Raw genomic sequence first — 20,402 nt, 5'->3', positions numbered from 1 at the left:
CTTTTTTTTTCTGTATCTTCTGTTTAATGAGGAAAGTAAAATATTTTGTTATTTAAGTGTAAGTAAATAACACTCTTTTCAAGAAATAAGAAATTATTCGATATTAATGTGTGATGATTTCTTAATAAAAGACAGAATTCACATTTTAAATGGCAGATTTAAAACAAAGCCAAAGCTGCTTTATTTAATTATTTTACCCAATATATTATTATTTCACAATAAGTGCAGTGATCATTTCTTATAAGTAATTTTCTTTCTATGCCTATTGTATCAAACCCCTGACTAGCTTTAAGCTTTTCTTCCTCACTGTTTCAGACCCTTTAAATCTGATTTCAGCCATTACCAAACAGTTTTTGCAAAATAAGTTGGTGACCACAGTTGACATCTTAGAATGTTTTACCAATTGGCAATATAAATTACAATTTGACAGCATTTTATTATACACACACACAAAAAAAATGCAATGTTTGTAATTCATTTTAGACTGTCAATTTTATTGCATTTATTGTTGATTTAACAGTTTCTTGTTTTTATTTCTGGATATAAATTTGACTAGTGAATTAGGGACAAAAATTAATTTCTTATTTAAGATATAAATACTGATCCTGGTATTTGCCAAAAGGGGCTTGTGGATTACTCACCCCTTGAAAGCAAACTTTTTATATACACATGTGCACACACGTCCAGACATAACATAATCTGACCAAGACTGAGCCACAGGCTCACAACATGACATTACATTGGGCCAAAATTATCTGTTATTCCACAGACTGCACTCCAGCAATTGTGAACATGCAATGTTTATTTGCTGTTACACTAAACAATTTATTGACCCTCTTATTACCATCAAGCCAGTGCAGACAGGGCTTGCCATGAGGCTTGTTTGGCCTTTAAGGCTTGTTTGGCCTTTAAGCTGTTATTGCACAGTAGGAATCCAACAGTAGTGGTCAGAAATTGCCAAAAAAATGAAAGATGCTGTTTGCTTACATTTCATTCATTGGGCATTTTTGATAACCCTACAGCAACAAAATCAAAATAAATTCATGTTGTCTATGTATAATTTTGGTCGAGAGGGAGTAAAGATGCAAGTCAAGTCTTTCTACACTAGTTAAGAAACTTAGTATTGCTTAGATAAATTTTTCTAGACAATGGTTTACTTTTTAAAGTTGTTTCAAAACAAACGTCTGTCGGAAAATGTTAACAATAGATTCTTTTTGGCCATGATAATAATAACGTGCCCCAACCTCAATGGCAAAACACTTCTCTGTGGTCCATGCTTCACAGAATTATGATTGGGCAACTTCTGTGTGCTGGTTTGTGCTGAGTCAGTGCCAAGAAGATTGTGAGTTTATTTACACAAAGGGCAATTATGAGATTGAACCAGTAACATCAAAAAAGAATCCCAAATTTAACAATGGACAAGTCTGATCTACTTTTTTAAACATGGTTCTGTCTTTTTCACATAAAACATATGATATGTTAGATCTGAGTAAAAGGAAAAACAAGTGCTTCTACTATTGCTAAAACTTTACAATGCAATAAAGGGTTATCTATTGGTAAATTGATTTTGATGCCATTAAATTCATGTCATGGTTGGCTAGTCCTTTTTTTTTTGTTAAAATTGAGCTTAATTTTTTATTTGCAGCTCATGTAACAATGACAAGATTTCATTGCCTTTAATTTTAGTCAGTATATTAACAAATATGAGATTTTTGTATTAGCGGATTCTAATATACATGGGTGGTAACTCAAGTAGAAATGTTCCCATTTTCTAAAATCAGTGTTGATTACAGCATCCAGCTCCATAACAAGGAGCTGCTGTGTATTAAACTACACCAACCACAAGAAATGATGGGTGGAAAAAAAGGTTCCCTGTTCTGCAAAAATCACATGCCTCTGCTTAGAGCTGGAGGAGATTATAGATTCAGGCCATTAAAATGGTGTTCTGGGGTTCTAGTGATCCTAAAGACACGGGAGTACCACTGAGAGTAAATGATTACATAAGTCCCAGTATTTGTGTCACTGCCTTTTCAATGAGAATCTCAATGGGATGTGTTTATACAGGCCTTTGTGGCTGCAGGGATGTGGTATTTCTCTCAGCCACAAAGACTTAATTTATGAATGCAATTAAGAAGGCGTCAAAGCTCCTGGGTTTCTATTGTAATCGATACCATTCGCTGTCCCAGAGCCAGTTAATTTTTAGCTTGCTTAAGTCTCAGAGTAGCTTTTTTTGCCCTTTAAAAGTTAAAAACAATGTTTCTAACCAACATTTTAGGTTCAAATCATTTAGACACAGATTAAAAGATTGATTGCTGATATTGTACTTTCCAGCCCTTCAAGTGCACCATTTCCATAAATGGGCAGCGCTTGTCATATCGCAATTATCCATTTAAGATTTTCTACTTCTGATGTACCATTGCTCAAAGAAATATGACTCAAGTCATCATGTCAGTAGCACATCCTAGCAATTTCCTATTCACCAACCTCTGAAAGCAGTTCCTTTTGAGTTATCCGGATGTCCAGTGTGAACTTTATGCTGCTCCTCTAATTGTTTATTTCTGTTTGGTCACTTGTTAATTAAAGTTGCAGTTCATTTAGCCCACACAGTGAGGCACCATTTTACATAACTGAAAATCTGCTCACCAAGAAAGCAATACAAACATGTGCACATGTTAGATTGACACAAGCCTCAATCCAAGCAGGAGAAGATCCATTTTAGGGTGTATGAGGTGTATCAGTCGAAGTGGAACGGTTTCAGCGAAGGCTTACCAGAACTAATCATCTGTATTCACGGCTCATCAAAAATGTTTTAAAATGTGCAGTGTTTTGCTGCTTTAAAGATCATGTTCTCTGTGTTCTAATTTCATTTGGAAATGTTGCTCTTCAGTCTACCATGCAATGTTCATTAAACAAAAAAGACTCAGGCAGGATGCAATGCCAGCCTGTAGTGTTTGCATAATATATCCTGTTTGATCATTTTCATTAGCTTTTCAATAGTCTTCTTGAGCTAAGGATCTATGGTGCAGGCTGTTTATTATTATAAAGCTTTACAAAATCATGTCAAGAGAAACTGAAGACCAGACCATCTGGCTGTATCAATCTTATCTGAGAGAATCTATTTATTGAATGATTGAGCATATGGCCTCAGACTACTTAGCTTTGTCAGTTAAACTGAACTGAACTGAACTGAACTGAAAACCAGTTGTATCATTCTTGGGAAATTTTGAATGAAGATGGGATGAAAATAGACACATTGACAAAACATTGTAAATGTACAGTAACATTTTTAGTGATAAACTCTTCATACCAACAGTGTTACTAGAAGACTGATATTTGTTATAATACAATACAGTGTCACATTTACATTTCTGCTATTAAATCTTGTTTTTATTATTATTTTTAACAACCAAAAAGAGATAAATTAATTTGAACTCTTACCAGATGTCAGTTCAGTTAACCTTCTGGAAGAACAAGTCTGGCACTTATTTGACTTTACCAATGTGCTCATTTTGTTTGTCTGATATCAAAGGTCACATACAGAGGTCTCACAGAGTCCGTGTCTGTGTGGGTCAGAGCCTTTTAAAAAGCAGAAGAAGGCCAAAACATATTAAGCTTTAAATGTTAATGTTGGCCAGTATTAAAGCCAAGATAAAATGTTTTGATCCACAAAGGAGCTTCTTGCAATCATTCACTAAATCTATTTGGTTATAAAATCATCAACCATAGAGCTCAGTGTTGTGGGCCCACATTTCATTTAAATCAATTAATGAAACCTGGAGTTAAATTCACCTGCTCCCAGTTTCTCAGCTCATCTCTGACCAGCTGACCAGTGCCAAACTTACAATATTTTTTAAATATCTGCCAACATTTTTACAAGCACATGCATTCCTGGTATCTTGCTATAATACATATTTTTATTTATATATTCTAAGCACTGAATCCTGAATTTTAAGAAGTTAAAAGTCATACACCCCATTATGCTTCAAATTGGTTTTGCACAAAAACTCCCAGAATTTGTAACATTTTACATTTTTGGTTTATGTATTTGTTTTTTGAGTTGCTTCTTTTGTTTTTCCTTCATCTGTAAGTAAATATTGACCATCGTTAGGAGTTTTGTATCACTGAGAATAGAGTGCATTAGTTTCATCACCTTGTAAGGCAGAATTATTATCACATAAAAACAAAGACAAAGGGGGAGCTTTTTAAACTGTTCTGTCCAACATGAGTTTTCAAAACTGACCTTTTCTGCAGTGGTTACCTCAGAATTGTTCAATTTATCAAACTTGCTCCACATTTTCAGTAATGTAATTGACCAAAAATATTTCACCACCTTCTGCTTTGAATGTGTTCTTTATTTGGAAAAATCTAATATATTTCTAAATTTCAAATACTCCTACGTCACTATTCTGGACAAACATAGTGGTGATTCTGTAGTATTTTCATCCATCTAGTCAAACTTTCTTTCCATAATTTAACATAATTATAGAAAGAAATTTGCCAGAAGCAAATATATCTGTTTTTTTTTTTTTTGTTTGTTTTTTTTTCAGTTTTTTGTTGAATTAATTTTAGTATATTGTGATGGGCTGGTGACCTGTCCACAATGTATCTGTCTTTCACTCAATAGCAGCAGGGCCTACTTTTGGACATGGTTGCTACTTACACACACAATACTCTGCTGCTATTATCTCAGTTATGTTAAAACACTGTTATATATTTAACACTCTACAAAGTGCGTAGGGAAAGTAGAATATTTTATTTTGTTATTTGTACATTGCTGAATTGAGTTCTTGATTCTTTATAATGCTTTTCTTTACAATACTGTAACTTAAACATATTTATAGAATCATGTTCTACATGCATTCAGGTTTTTAGCTAGCTGGTTAGAGTGGACCCATCTGGCCATTCTGAGCACTTGTGTTACATGATGGGGTTGTTTTGCAGCTCCCAGTCAGTTTTATAGTTGGTACTTGAAAATCAAATCTGTCCATTTAAGTCCACCCTCGGTCTATTTGTAAACTGCTTCCATTCGTTATTTGTAACCAGATTACCAGGAACTCTATGCAATATTCTCATCATATGGTTCAGAGGCTCTCCTGCTGCTGGACAGAATAGAAGTAAAGTAACTAAAGATCAAATGTAAATTAAAAAAACACATTAGTTGTACTTGACAATACTGCTGTCTGTAAATGTATAGCTCACGAGGCTTGAGACTGTATTATACATAGGAATGGATTGCTGTATGTGTTGGAAGTTATTGAGATTGATGGGACCTGGAGCAGCATTGCTGTCTTTAGGAGTGTCTGACTGGACACCTGTCAGTGGACCTGCACCAATTATGCTATTTCTTGAATTCTCAGTTCTGCTATTTCTTGAATTCTCAGTACTGCTGCCCCCTTTCTGTCCTCTTCCAGCTACCAGCATGGACCTCATGTCGGCTTGAGGAGATTTTTTTTCTCCTTCCATTCTCATGTCAAACCTTTTTTGTCTCATATAAGTCAGTGAACTTTCAAATGTTGATGGTGTTTGCAGCATTACAAGTGATTTGCCATAGCTGTGACACCAACACTGTACTTTTGCTCGTATGTTCCAGTACTCCAGGCCAAATTTATTTTAGGGTAACCTAAATGTTCGCCAGTTTCAATAACAGTCACCCAGTAGCCCTACAGTTCATTTAAACATTTGGGCCAATGCCATAAGGAATTGGCTTAGAGGACTATTATAAGAAATATAGTGCTTAGAGGACCTTGCTAATAACAAGAGGTGTAACAATATGATGCGCATTATGAGGATCAAATAAAAAACTGGATTTCATAAACAGATGTTGATAAAATTAGCTTAGTGAAGAATTGACCAGTTAAAGTTTGATTAGTAGCTACATGTATTTTATATGTTTTAACTAGAGGTTACCAAGCGCAGTCAACCTTGAAATAGCCCTTTAGTTACTTTAATACCACTAAGCAGCTCAAAAGCAGATACCAACTTTAGCATTGTTATTGGCTGGTAGCCAGCCAAAGTACTCACTGTGAGTTATGTACTTGTTTCTTGTCTATCTAAGATGGACTGAGTAATAAAAGACCTTGTTTGGTTTAAGGCCAACAGATTTAGTTTTTAAACCCAAAAGACAAACTTGAATAAATGATACAAAATGAGAATATAAAAGAGGTCCAGATAGCTGAATGCAACTCAAACAAACTTACCTAAATGAGACAAAGTACAAAAAGGGGAGAACATTCAGAAATCTAACTGAAACTAACATAAAATCCCATTTCCTCCCCCCATGATCCCATTGTTTTGGTATGAACCAAACTGCTCCACCTCTTTTCCACCTCTTTGATTCCCTCTGAGGAACTGGAGCAGCTGACACTGAGGTAACCCCCAAAAAAGAGATTAACACTTGACTTAGTGTAAACTGAAATGTGTGCACTTCTTGAGCGTTTTGATTGTGTAAAACAAACATTAATTGTTACTCTGTAAATTAAATCCTATATTTAAAGAAACAAAAAAAAAAATTGTGTGTTGAGATTTACTATGATTGATTGTAGCAGTGATCATTACCACATTTGTGTGATTGTAGCTGCAGACATCACACTGTCACTTGGTCAGTTTCTTTATTTTAAACATATGCCAAGTTTAAAGGTGATTTACACTACTTCAGTGCCTGTAATCAAGTGTTGCCAACTGCACCTGGCTAGCACTTAGCCAGGTACAGTGAGGCACAGTTGGCATCTGCCATAGGCCTTCCCACCAGGGCTAAACTAACAGCTGTTTGACAGCTTTTTAATTCTTTAGACTATATTTATCAACTCTGTTTGAAAATATGTTCAAGTTAAAAATATAAAATACTGAGACTGATCAAACTGGAACTGAATGACATTGTAGTGTAGAGAAACACTTTTAAACATATTGTGATGTATAAAACATTTGCTTCATCAAGAACTCAAGTCACAGTTTTTATTAAAACTGTGACTAAAACTGATACTCTTGAACACTTGAGGTGAAAAATGAAATAACCACTTTTTGTTTTGATACGTTATGTATGCTGTATGTGCTGAATGCAAGAATCTTTGCTTGTAAATACACTTGTCTTCCTGGAGAATGGACCAGATAAATAAATAGCATTTTTTGTGAGATACACCTTACACTTTTTAGTCTGTAAGAGTGATTCAAATGAATTTTTTGCCAACTATTTAGAAACAGAAACTATTTTTTCTCATTTTTGCTGTTTGTAATTTGTTACCCACTAGATAAGCAAAGACTGGCTCTTAAACCAATAATAGTCAGCTTTATATGATACTTTTTATTGAGAGAGGGCTGATGTATAATTCTCTTACTTGTCATTAACCTCAAAAAAAATTATGATTTTATCACCATCATTTGCAAGAATTGTATCTAAATGGATACTGTTTGAGATATTGATAGTGTTTGTAAAGTTAGAGGAAGCTCACTGCAAATATTTTTCTGCAGTCTGTGTTTAGGTGAAAGATCATGTCTGGAAGTCATCGAAAAAAAACACCTGAAATTATATGTCTGTAGTCTCCAACTTTGAGAGCTTTGTGTGATTGCGCAGAATAGTTTGAGAGAAAATGGAAATCAATTGAGGCAAGAAAGTGGAGAGATTTAAAAGTGTCAGGTTTTCTGCACAGATGGTAATAATATTTATCACAAAACAATTATGTGTTTTTTGTGGTTCGCTTCAGTATGTTGTAGATTTTCAAATGTGAACAGTCAAGTTCCTGCGTGAACACTCATGTTGCTATGGACTAGGAGTTACTTGCTGTCGTCACAGGTCACTTTACATGTTTGCTTGAATTTTCCCCCGATAAGCGCAGGGATTCAGCTCACATATGCAACCATTGGGAAAACGCCTTTTATACACACTGCAAAGCTTTACAGTAGCTGAAAGGCTACCTGAGATTATCACCAGTTTCTTTTTTTTTCTTACAAACACACATTTCTCTGCTCATTTTTGTATTGAGTGACATGGCACTTGGTTTTCATAGGACCTATGTGTCCAACTTGTACTTACTTGTGTTAGTAAAGGGAGGCTCCAGTTTCACTTGCATGCTAAGGTTATGCCTTTGCTGTGTTTGACTCAGGAAGAATTTGTTTTCTTAACTTACCATGACCTCTGCAGCTTTTTTCTCTTAACTTTTCCACTAAAAGAATGTGTAACTTAAGGCCACTGGACCTCATTTAAAAAACGAATGATAGGCCTGTACCTCTACAACATCAACATTTAATATATTGGGTGGCTGCATTTCAGGCATTTTTTTTCTCTTTGGTTACTTATGCTTTTGATTTATTTATTTATCTTTTTTACCTTGACACTTCTATTTTGTTTATATTGATTCAATGATCCCTTTGAATTCTTCATCATGAAACATGACAAAGGTTTTACTAAATCCTATCTGCCCATTTCAATCATAAACCTCATCTAAAGCTTTTCATTTTCTTCATAATAATCAGGTCATATTTTAATTGAGTGACACTGGCCTAACTATTTATTTCACAATATAAAACAAGCTCCTTTCTTCCACAGCAAGTCTTTAATAGTTTGAAGTTGTGTTTTTTGATGAATTTAGTTTTCTAAATTTATGGGGTAGTAAAGTATTTTAGTGTGTGGAACAAGTGGATTACATCAACAAAAATCTTGAGTCATTTGTGGGATAGCAAATTGTCAATATTGTGCTGAGACCTTCATTTTGGGCAATATGTTTGGAATTCCAGACTGGCTCTGTTCAAGTTGACATGTGAAAATTCTCTGCAATGCAAAGGTTTTTCCCATAGACGGACAGTCCACCGAAGCCTCAACCCCATCCCCACCGTAAAATGATAGATTACATTTCAAGTATTCATATCATAAACTTTCAGTTTGCCTTTAGTTTTTTTTTTATTACAATAGGAATACAATTTAAGATAGAATTCTGAATGAATTCCTTAATTATCACAGCCAGAAAGAGTAGTATTTCACACATGTGACCCAGTTGTTTATATTATTTGGATCCAGCTCAAACTCTGACCAGGAGAGCTCCCCAGTTGGATTGCTTATGTCAGAGAGGAAGCTGGATTTCTTAATAAGACCCTTCTTAGTTTCACTGCAAAACTCTGAGGCTTATGGGGTTTAAAGATGAATTTCACAAACTTCCAAGTAATACAGGAGAAAAATTTAGCCCAGTGGAAATCTCTGACAGTTTTCACTCAAATTATGGCGCAGTCTATTCTTAATATTTAGAAATCAAAAGCTTAACATCTTATACTGTATAGATGTTTTATTTAAGTGGTGCATTGGTTCAGTTGTGGAGATTCAGATCATCAGATTGTATAATGACTGTTTAATGTGTGCAACAAGGCAAACTAAACAAAGTCAGAGTCAGAGATATTTCCTATTTAAATGTAACTCATCATTATGTAGTTCTAAGAAGGTTTTGAATGTAGGTTTTTAATGAATAATGAATTGATCCCATTTTTACAATCTTTAATATGATGTTGCTCTCCAATTGGAGCATGCAAGCAAAACAAACAAAATTAAAAAAAAATAAAATTGCTGCCTATTTTCAGATTGTTCCTAATTAAAGAGAGGCCAGTCACAGTTCTATTTTCTACATTTTAATTAAGAGCTAGTGGTTAATTTGCTACATTTAAATTCAAATTTTACTTGTGAGAATGTAACAGATTAGATACAAGAGACATACTTTATTTAAGTGAAATCTACACACAGTCATCACACAAAGGATAGAAAAGCTCACAAATATCAGATTTCTATTTAATATACGTTTAATGACAGCAAGTTACAAAAACGTCAAAAATCTTATAGTCCTGGTAAGATGTGTACTAAAAATATTTTGTTTTCAAAACCTGAAATTCAATTATTGTGCAGAAATGTTAGCCTATGTCTTTATCACTATTGGGGTTCATGAAGTTTATTTTGCTCTTGTTTTGTTTTAATCTTGTTTTCATGTTAATCCTGTTTAAACATACAGCGCCCACTGTCCTGCATATTTTAGGTGTTTCCCTGACTCCACTTGCCTTATTTAAATAGAACACAAATATGAAAGACAGTGGGCTCTGAGGATCAGCAATGAAAACCTGTTATAAAAGCATTGAAAAATATTCATATTAAATTGCTTTTTTTGCTACAATTTAAGCCGTAATATTTTTCTATTGTGCACATAATTTATCTTTCTTTTACCTGAGATTTTAAGCAATTTTCAGTCAAACGGAAATTAAAAGCTGGCACTGACAGACTAACTGCAGTCTTCTCAGTTGGAGCGTACTGAGTTCAGTACATCTTATGTCTGTTTGTGTTTCCTTAACACACAAAAATGCCTGCGTGTCTTTATCCTTGTCTATTTACATTAACATTTATTTAATTAAATCTTAAAATGCACTTAATGATCTATCATATATTTTGCCTGGGCTATGATCCAGAAATGTCTCATTATATAATTTAAGAGCATTTCATACTGCATGTTTTGACAGAAAAATGTTCTTATGTATTAAGGAGATCTGCAAGATTTGTTGGCGTATTAATTTCATTTTCATTTTTTTCATTAATTTAATTGAGCCAACAAGGTCTTGAGATTAAGCCAAAACCTTTTGTTTTGGTGAAACAAAAGATTTCATCCTCAGGGTTCCAAAGAGAAATAAGTGCATAAAAACCTGCATGCTGTCATTCATAAGACAGAAAATGCTTACGCAGGAGAAATAGTAATATAAATGCAAACTTGGCATGTCTGCAGTCCAAAAAACATTTTTTACTTTTGTAGGAAATTATTATGTAAAACAGCTGTCTATTCTGAGTGCTATGTAAAAAAGATTTTAAAGCTGCTTAATTGCAGAAGTGTTTCCAAGGTAAAGGTATTGAGCAGTTCAGTCCATTGGGAGCCATAAAAGAGAAAATGCTTATTCAAGCTGTGAATCACCCTGGAGATGTTTAACATTCATATCTTACCACTGCTGTTGTGATAGGATACAATGCAAGAGGCATGGTCTGCATTGGTTGGTTACCTAGGTAATAAAATCATTTAGATATTTTCGGCGATATCGGAGCAAACTGATTCTGAAAATTGCCATCTGTGAACCTGCAATGTGACTTATTTTACAAAAACTGTTCATGTGGTCTAGAAACCTTTTATTGGGATACCCAAAAAAGTGCCAGATTGAACACAGTTGTTCTGTTCCTTGTCAACATGTTGCTTTGCAAAGCAGACTGGTAAAATAGAAATGCACTTTTTACTTGCAAAAAAGAAAAAACAAATCATTATCTGGAGTTGTTTCAATCTAAAAAAAATCTAATATTCTTTTTCTGAAATTTACATAAGCATAATTCTTTACATTTATTAAGGGAATTTATTCATTAATTTATTTTTTTCATTTGATTGGCAAGTCTCATTGGCAGTTGACAGATAGTCTGAATACATACCCAGTGAATATAAGCTTGTTATACTTGTGTTGCTTTATGTTGTAAGTAGCAGAGAAGAATAAAAGTGAGTAAAAGCTACTTCAAAACCTTTTTTTTAATTTATTTTAATCATCTAATAAATAAATGGTATACTTTTATTACAATATGTTAACTGGATCAGGAATTATTGTTGCTTTGTACTTTAATTGAAAGCAATTATATACTTTTATGATTTTTTTTTACTTTTTCTTACTCTTTTAATGCTTACAGTGGTAGTTTTGCAAGATGTTTATTTTAGTGCCTGCTCCTCACGTGGGAGTTGTTGGTTTTGTATTTGTAGTTTTTATCTATTTTTTATAATTTTAATGGCAATCATATATTTATATTCCCGGATTTTGCTTGATTTTTATTTGTTTATTTATTTTTTTACAACATTTTATTCTTGTGTCTTGTTCATGTTTCTTGATCTGGAAGCCATCTTTTATTACATATTTGTTTTTTTCTTTTCCGTTCGATTTTCATGGCAAGTTTTTTCAGTATTTAAATTTTATCATCCTCTCAGTTTGTTGCTCATTTCTGCTCTTTTGCTTTCTATTTTTTTCAATGAAAATGCCTTCCTGCCATCTCCATTAGTCTGCACCTGGGTTCCTCCTTCCATCTAGCTGCAAGACATAGGTCTGGTTTCGAAGCAGGTACTTAGTGTCTCTTTGCATGGGTAGGAAATTAGTTTTGCATTTACAATATTTCTGTGTGTCAAAATAAGAACGTATTATATAACAGTAAATGGCATGAGCCTTAACATCTAAGCCTTAACATCTGCCTCAGATGTTATTAATTCATTACCAAGTTTATGGATTACTTATCAGCCCCATCCACAATACTTGTAAAATGTTTTTTTATTTTTCTTTCTCTACATGTAGCAAATAACTCAACATAACACATAATTGTTGGGGAACATCAGTGTTATGACTTAATATATTTTCACTGCCTGTTCTTGGATCCTATATTATAGTAAATCCTTAGTTAGAGTTACAGATCTTTCTTTAAATACTGAAATATTGCCACTAAATGCTATTCTGTAAGTGATCCAGTTATGGTTCAGTTATGAATCTATAGCTGAAATTCATAGAGTAATATGACTTTTTTTTGTCCTGGTCAGATTTTACTGCTGTTTTTTTTTTTTTTTTTTTTAAGCATTGGGACAATATTGCAAACAATAAAAGTGAAAGAAAAGTTTCCAAGCAATTTGTTAAACTTCCTAACTTTCATGATGACATCTCATCATCATGACACTTTCATGATGATGACAATGTCAGCATTTTGATGGTGACAGTTAAGGAGTTAATTGAAAAAAAATAACTGAAACTCAAAACAATAAAGCATAATGGGCACAACTGTCATCCAAACATTAACCTTGAAACAAATCCGCAGCTTTCTTTAAATCATTTTGGTGAATTATTTTAAACACTATTCAAGCAAAGCAGTGCTACTTATACCGTTACAAATTCTGAATTGTCCAGTTCTCTTATCTTTTCTGTGTAGCACAAGTTAGTGTCTGAAGCTCAGTGGAGTGGACCTTAACAAGTAAGAAACACCTTGAATAATTATGTGATGCCTAATTAGTCTAGAATGGAGTTGCTTTATTTAGTAGGCAGTCACAATCAGGGGGTGTTGCAGAAAGAGTGTCCTTGTCCTAATTCTGACAGGCTGCGGGAGACTTGATTCCTTTGCCTAACAGAGGAGAAATGGTTGATTGGAGTGGTGCCCTCTAAATATTTCACCTTTTAATGTTTAAACGTTTTCATCGCTGATTGCAATGTTGAGCTCAACTCTCATCATTTACAGCTTATGGTGCAATAGTTGAGTTTTATCACTTCCTGAAAGAGTTCCCTTAAGTTTGTTGTTATGGCATCAAATTATATTTGGTAAAATACTGTTTTAGTTTTTCTCAGTCAGTTATACTTTGTCACATTAGGGTTAATTAACACAGTGCAACACAATGCAGCACAAGGACTGAATAGGTGGAAAGATTTGTATGCCGAATGGGCTCAATATGGGTTCACATTCAATTATCATCAGTAACCCTTCTTTTTTTCATGTCAAAATAAAATATGAAGCTGAAATAATCTATGCAGGGAAGGAGTTACTTTGCTGACTGTGTGTCAGGATTGCAAATCTCATGGCTTTGCCTTTACAAGAGCTTTATGAAAAATTTCAGTGACGTTGTGAGTTGATAAAAGTGAATTCAAAAACAGCAGACAGCTCACCTGAGCTTGCATAAAGTTCACCTTCATCAAAACAGTTTATATTTTATGTAATGGATCAAACAAAAAAATTAAAAATAATGGAAAATTGTATGTGGTTTGCATGTGTTTACTAAAATATAGTAAGTCTATAAAGTGTGGCATGCATTTCACCTCTTCTGAGCCAATACTTTGTAGAGCTATTCATAGATATTCCAGCTGCCCTAATGTTCATGTTATATTCTGCCAGTTTTGCTAATCTAAAGTGAATTTTTTGTGTATTTGTCTTTGGAGAATAACTCAAACTATGACTGTAAAGAGAAATATTTCTCATCTTATTAGAGATTGTGTAATGGATTTACGCGTGAAGTTCAAATGTGACATTTTAACAAATGGATATTTTTTGCATTACCATGGCTCTCTTGGCTGCTTCTGTTGTCATTGTTCTCCTTTCCTGGAAGTTTAATCTAAAATTTTTCCGGTATTAATTTGTTAAGAAATTCAAAAACGCGTATTCTTTCAACTAAAACGGAAAATTCAGCTAAAAGACATTGACGTTTATGGTTGTGATGTGCCAAAAACTCAAGGGGTGTGAGTACTTTTGCAAGGCACTGTATTTCACATATGTACTAGCATTTATTGAAACTCATGGTCCTAACATTGGAACCACCTAACTCCTAACTACTATCTGTATTTTTAGTTGTCTTGGTATAGTCATTAATATATATATATTTTAAATATCCAAAGTATCTGATTGTTACATAATATGTTGTAGTTTTAAGCTTTTGATGAAAATTGAAATGTTGCATTTGATCTGCTGAACAGGAGTGACAGCCCTTTCTTGCTTACATAATGCAAAATTTATCCTCTTAAAATTTTAGGGAACATTGCAGTCAAAGCTATGTGATTTGTCTGTTTAAACATTCACACACACACATCCTTGTACCTACAAACTGAGGACCTTGTATTGACTTCCATTTATTTTAGCAACTGTAATAATCCTAACCAAAACTAAATTCACACCATACCTCTAAGTAATAGAGCCCAGTAGAAGTGTTACTTTCCACAGATGACCTCCCTTTGTTGGTAAATATTGTGAAAGTAGATCTCTACAAGTCGCATATACAAGTACGCGCAAACACATGCACCCAAACGCACACAATGTTTCCATCTGGGACAAAAGTGCTGTTCTTTAGGCTTACGACCAAAGCAGGGTATAATTAGGAGCTAAATGCTGCTTCAAGTCAGAATGTGGTTTGGAGGCATTTCCAAAGGACAACCAGTCTTGTGGTTTGTGGTTTTTATCATCAAATGTAAATTGCACAGTTGAAGAGGAGTGGCACTGACTCATAGAGTTTAGAATATCCAGGGACCTCATCCGCTAAAACATTCATGTGGTACAATATGTCAGAAGTAACATATTCATGTTTTTTCCAGATAGTGGACAGACGGGTAAAAAGTAGTTTCAACACAGTTGTAATTTACTAGTCCCAACAATTTTCTGAAAAAAAAAATAAAACATAGTTCTCGGTGGAAAGTCCAATACACCTTGGGACAGAACTTTGAATGCATGCCAACAATAAGGAAGTGAATGTTAGCCTATGGTGTAAAGAATGGCAGATGACCAAAACAAGTACATAAAACAAACATTCTGCTGTATTTGCATAAAAGAAGCTCTTCATGGCAACCAGAGTAAATATTATTAGAGCATTATTTATCGTCCATGTGATGAGGTGTGATCTGGAAAATAAAGTTTAAACTTTATAGCTAAGTTTTCCCTAATAACTTATTCCCACTGAACAATCAGTGAACAGAGAGGGTTCTTATTAGAAGGCTTTTTTGAAATATAGACATTAATATGAGTTGTGTTTCGAGTCACACTGTTGTGATGTAAGAGTTTATGCTTTCAGAACAAGAAAATGATGCAGTATAGCAATGTGTGTGCTCATTCTTTGTGTCTTAGTGATCATTACATACCCAGATAATTCATTAATTGCTTGATTACAGAGTGAAGTTTGTCTTGAAATAAAAACCAGACATTAGAAATCCACTGCAATATTTCCCTCGTAAACACAACCACTCAGAAAAAAAGAGGAGCCTTTCATTTTATACTTTGAAACAAAGTTATTTCTTTAGAATTACTGTGTCAGTTATATAGTTAAGTGAACCTACTGATTCTTTAGGGCGCCTTCACAAACCTTGAGCCATATTACAATTACTCCCTCTGGGTCAGAGTGGAGTCTCAAGTGGAGGAGTTCTAGTATATCCATTACTTGTTCATGAGTAGTGATAGGATAGCATGATAGATGGATAGACAGCCTTGCCTCTAGTAATATAAACTCTGCTCTGATTGCCTTAGTAGAGAAAGATCAGTCTGTTTACTGGCCATTGGGATTAGCTAGAAAGAACAAAATGTTAGAGACTTGATGGATGGATGGATGGATGGATGGATGGATGGATGGATGGATGGATGGATGGATGGATGGATGGATGGATGGATGGATGGATGGATGGATGGATGGATGGATGGATGGATGGATGGATGGATGGATGGATGGATGGATGGATGGATGGATGGATGGATGGATGGATGGATGGGATGGATGGATGGATGGGATGGATGGGATGGATGGATGGATGGATGGATGGATGGATGGATGGATGGATGGATGGATGGATGGATGGATGGATGGATGGATGGATGGATGGATGGATGGATGGATGGATGGATGGATGGATGGATGGATGGATGGATGGATGGATGGATGCCTTCACATTGAAGGAAATTCTTACTACAGAATCTAGTTGCTCTTTGCAGCATCATGTGGGATATTCAGAAGTGACCTTTTCATCACTATTGATTGAGCATTGAGATGACTTTGTGCATGTACAAAACTTCCATTATGCACACAATAAAAAGTGTGTCCCAAATGTATTAAATTATTCTGATATATTCTGATAGCTACTGTAAGTCATTTAATAGTAGGGTCATCATGCTGTATAAAAACTTTCTTAAAATAGGTTTTAAGAAGATTGACCTACATCAAAGTCTTTTTTTCAATCAGAAAGGGTAATGATATGTTCCTCAAGACTGCTGTGCCTTTTGTTCCACATTAAGAAGAACCAAGAGTTGCCTGTTGACTGTAGGTAATTATTTCAGAATTGTGTGGTTTTTGTGGTCTGTTTTAACTTCCTGCCTTATCAAGATTTTGTTTTGTGCTCGCTACCTCACAAAGCATTTAACTCTCTGATTCACTGCTCAGCATTTCAGGAAATGACTCTGGTTAACCATGAGTTTTTATTAAAAAAATAAAAAGAAGAAGAAAAGAAAAGCAAAAGTCAATCCACAACGAGGGTTTGCTAGCAATGTAGCAGAAACCCAACGTCTGCTTGGCATTTGAATGGCGCCTATCCATATGACTTCATTTTTGGTGTTCAGTTAAAAGAAAATGTTCTTTCATCCTGTTTTCCTGACTCCTTTTGAAATTAACACATGCAGAGTGAAGCTGTTCAGTTTACATTCACTCTACAAACTGTCCAAAGTGACCAAATGCCCAGGCAAACTGAAATCCAAATGTATCTTCATTTATTTTTTTAAATTAGTTATTAAACATAAGTGGCATGACACTGACAGAGCAGCCTGAATACATTTCTGCCTTATATTCTTGCAGAGCATTGCAGCTGAAGTCGTCATGCTGCAGTTTGCATAGAGAAACAAACTTGTGGTTTGTATTTGAGACATCATATATCTGTGGAAAACACAGATATATGATATATATGTTTTCTGTTTTTTATACTGGCACAGACCCAAAAGTGGTCAACAAAAAGAGACTGTGTTTTGAATCAAATACAGTAAATAAGAATGTTCACGTTTCTCCCCATGAAAGTTGTGTTTGCCTTGGAGGTTTGGACTCTGGCCAGCGCAGGAGGAATAGTTTTCAGAAATAATCTGAGGGCATACTTATTTACCCAGAATTCTCCTCTTGAATTTGCAAACGATACTCTTCTTCCTCATGTTTGAAGGTAAATTAGAAATAAAAAATATATTTTTTGTTGTTTTTACAAAAAAGAAAAAAGAAAATATACATCTGTTCATAGTTTCTGATTTTATTTTCAGCTTAATTCCCAACAAGAGTTCCATCTGATAGTCACAAAAATACTTATTGCAAATAGTGAACTCATTCTTGCTGCATGAATCTTTTCACTATCCATAGCTGGTCATTAGTTGACTGAACTTTCACCTAAAGCAAAATAATGTCTCAATTCTCACCTCACTAACTGAGGTTAAAATTGAGGTAATGTCTCTGGAGCTGTCAGTGGAATATTCTATATTGGCATAGTTATTCCAGTAAACAGGTTGTATCTATCCTTGTTCGCATGTGGTCAGATGTTGTTCCATCTGTGGTTGTTTACCATGCAAAGCCATAAACGTCTTCATTCTGTAGCCTTATTCAGTTCCCAGACTGGACATCCTTATTTCTGCACAGAAAGCAATGAAAATATTGATGGATTGAGGTATTGTGGGTTTGTATGGAGAAAACCCTCAAGAGCTTGGTATTTTGCAGTTTATGTAACGATTGCAAAAATCAGAGATTTGTTTTCAAGGCAATTTATGCCAGTCCTTGTACTCAAATTGTCAGAGATTTTATTTTTGCAGAATATAGATGGATATTCCAGAGTTCCATTATTTTACAAATCAAGATATTTGGATATGAAGGGTGAGAGTGATGTTCAATTTATTTACTTAGGATTCCACCACATTTAATGTACTTATTTTGGCAATCTGAAAGACTGAATACAAATAGAAATTTACTAATGCCAACTTTATATATATATATATATATATATATATATATATATATATATATATATATATATATATATATGGCTTATGGTTTGAAAACTTTTTTGTGAGTTTCCTGAGAAAATGCTGGAATGACTGGAGGAGTTTTTTTTTTTTTTTTTTTTGTTGATGCAAACATTCACATTTGTGTAAAGCTATATTAAAATAGAAGCAATTGCTTGTGTTTTCAGTGAAACGTGATTGTGCCATGAAGTTGCCATACAGGCCTAGACATAATAAAGACAAAAAAAAAAAAAAAAAAAACACCAGTTAGGAGAATTGTGAAGTACAAAGCTTACTTGGGTTATAAAACAATCACATAGTGCATGGAGCACTATTCCATTAACCATCCAAAAACTAAAAGTATATGTACAAACTGATAGACTGGCCAAGGAGATCAGTTATGTAAGGAGTATCGTAGAGGTCTATAGCAACGCTGGAGGAGCTTTATAGATCCATAAATGAGTTGGGAGAAAATCAATTCATAGGGCAGCTATTAGTAATTGCACTCAGCAAATACGTCCTCTGTGTAAAAGTAGCAAGAAGAAAGACATCCCTGAAAGAAAGCCTTAAGGTATTCCTATAATTATTTCCATTTCTATTTTTATTTTAGCTAATTCTTAAATATAAATTATTTTTCTTATTAAGGATTAATTTTCTCTAAACTATTTTAAACAATTTCCCCAGACTTTGGATGCAACATAGAGGTTCTTATTTCCTTTGCTGTGTGGAATTTTTACTTTAGGCCTCCAAACAAAATGAAAAAAAGTCTCAAAACAGCAATATTAAAAAGTATACACATTTGTTCTTATCTGTCCTTTAATCCTGAGCATCCTGTGAGCATATTTATATTTTTATTTCAACCTTTCTTGTCACGCTCTGTTAGAAATGAATGTTGCTGCCTACAAAGCAGTCACATTTGTCACTGCCAACAAGTGATCCATGAGCAAACAGCAAGTCAGTCAGTTTAACCCATTAGAATGAAAAATGTTTCCTTGACTGGAAAACCGCACCTGAGGCTCCATGTCAATCGTCATTACATAGCTCAAAAGATCAAAATGCATAACTGTGAAAAAGCTTTTAGGAATACATGTTGTCAGTTTTGACTTTCATCATGCACACACAAAAACAGTGGACACAGCAACCACAACACAGACTGCAGCTGTAAACAGCATGTGAACACTGTTTATCCATGAGGAAGAGTCTGTCTGAGAGGGCATTTTCATATTTATTCTTTATGGCATCAAAGGCAGAAGTAAATACAGCACTGGACTCCCAGATGCATGCATGTCCTCCTTTGACATGTCCTCCTATGTGGCCACTGTAATTTGACCTTCAGAAGACGGAGGAGTCTGTCAAACATCCGGTCAACTATATTGCCCATCCCTACTAGAGATCCTTTCTAAACAGGACGGACTGCCAGCCTAACGCTCCGGCAGCTATTCTGTCTTCCTATTTAGATCACTTAAATTCAAAAGCTCTTGGTTCTAATTTGGCTTGGAGCAAGAGCGGTTGTAATTTGGACTGACTTGCTGCAGAGCCAAGAAAGAGGAGATGAAAGAAACATAAATAACTGTGACTGCTGATAAAAATGTGCACCTGCTCCCATTCAAGGTTTCTTGCAATTATCATGTTAATAAAATCCCTCACTAATTGACTAATTGACATTAATTGGTGTTTTAAGTTAATTCAACATGGATTAGTTAGAAACATTTGGTGAAATGGTAAAATATAAATATCAATGGTTTAAATGTACAGGTTTTTGGTCTCATGTTATCTTTGTGTTTGTTTTTTGAATATTTCAAAACAATCTTTATGTTTCACGTAAAAGTCATTTTCCACAAGACAGAGTGATTGACACTGTCTTTTTACATACCAGTATTACTTAGTGTTAGAGTTCTTCCTTTCATTTTAT

General features: G+C 34.4%; 1 protein-coding gene across 1 annotated transcript in view; it reads left to right on the top strand.

Annotated features, from left to right (window-relative positions):
• pth1r (parathyroid hormone 1 receptor) overlaps positions 1–20,402 on the top strand; it is a 52,909-nt gene that overhangs the window by 7,547 nt on the left and 24,960 nt on the right. The window lies entirely within an intron of this gene.

This window comes from Poeciliopsis prolifica, unplaced genomic scaffold (genome assembly GCF_027474105.1).
Source record: "Poeciliopsis prolifica strain line A6 unplaced genomic scaffold, Auburn_PproV2 SCAFFOLD008, whole genome shotgun sequence".
NCBI classification, from domain to species: Eukaryota; Metazoa; Chordata; class Actinopteri; order Cyprinodontiformes; family Poeciliidae; genus Poeciliopsis; species Poeciliopsis prolifica.
This window is presented reverse-complemented; position numbering and strand designations above follow the sequence as displayed.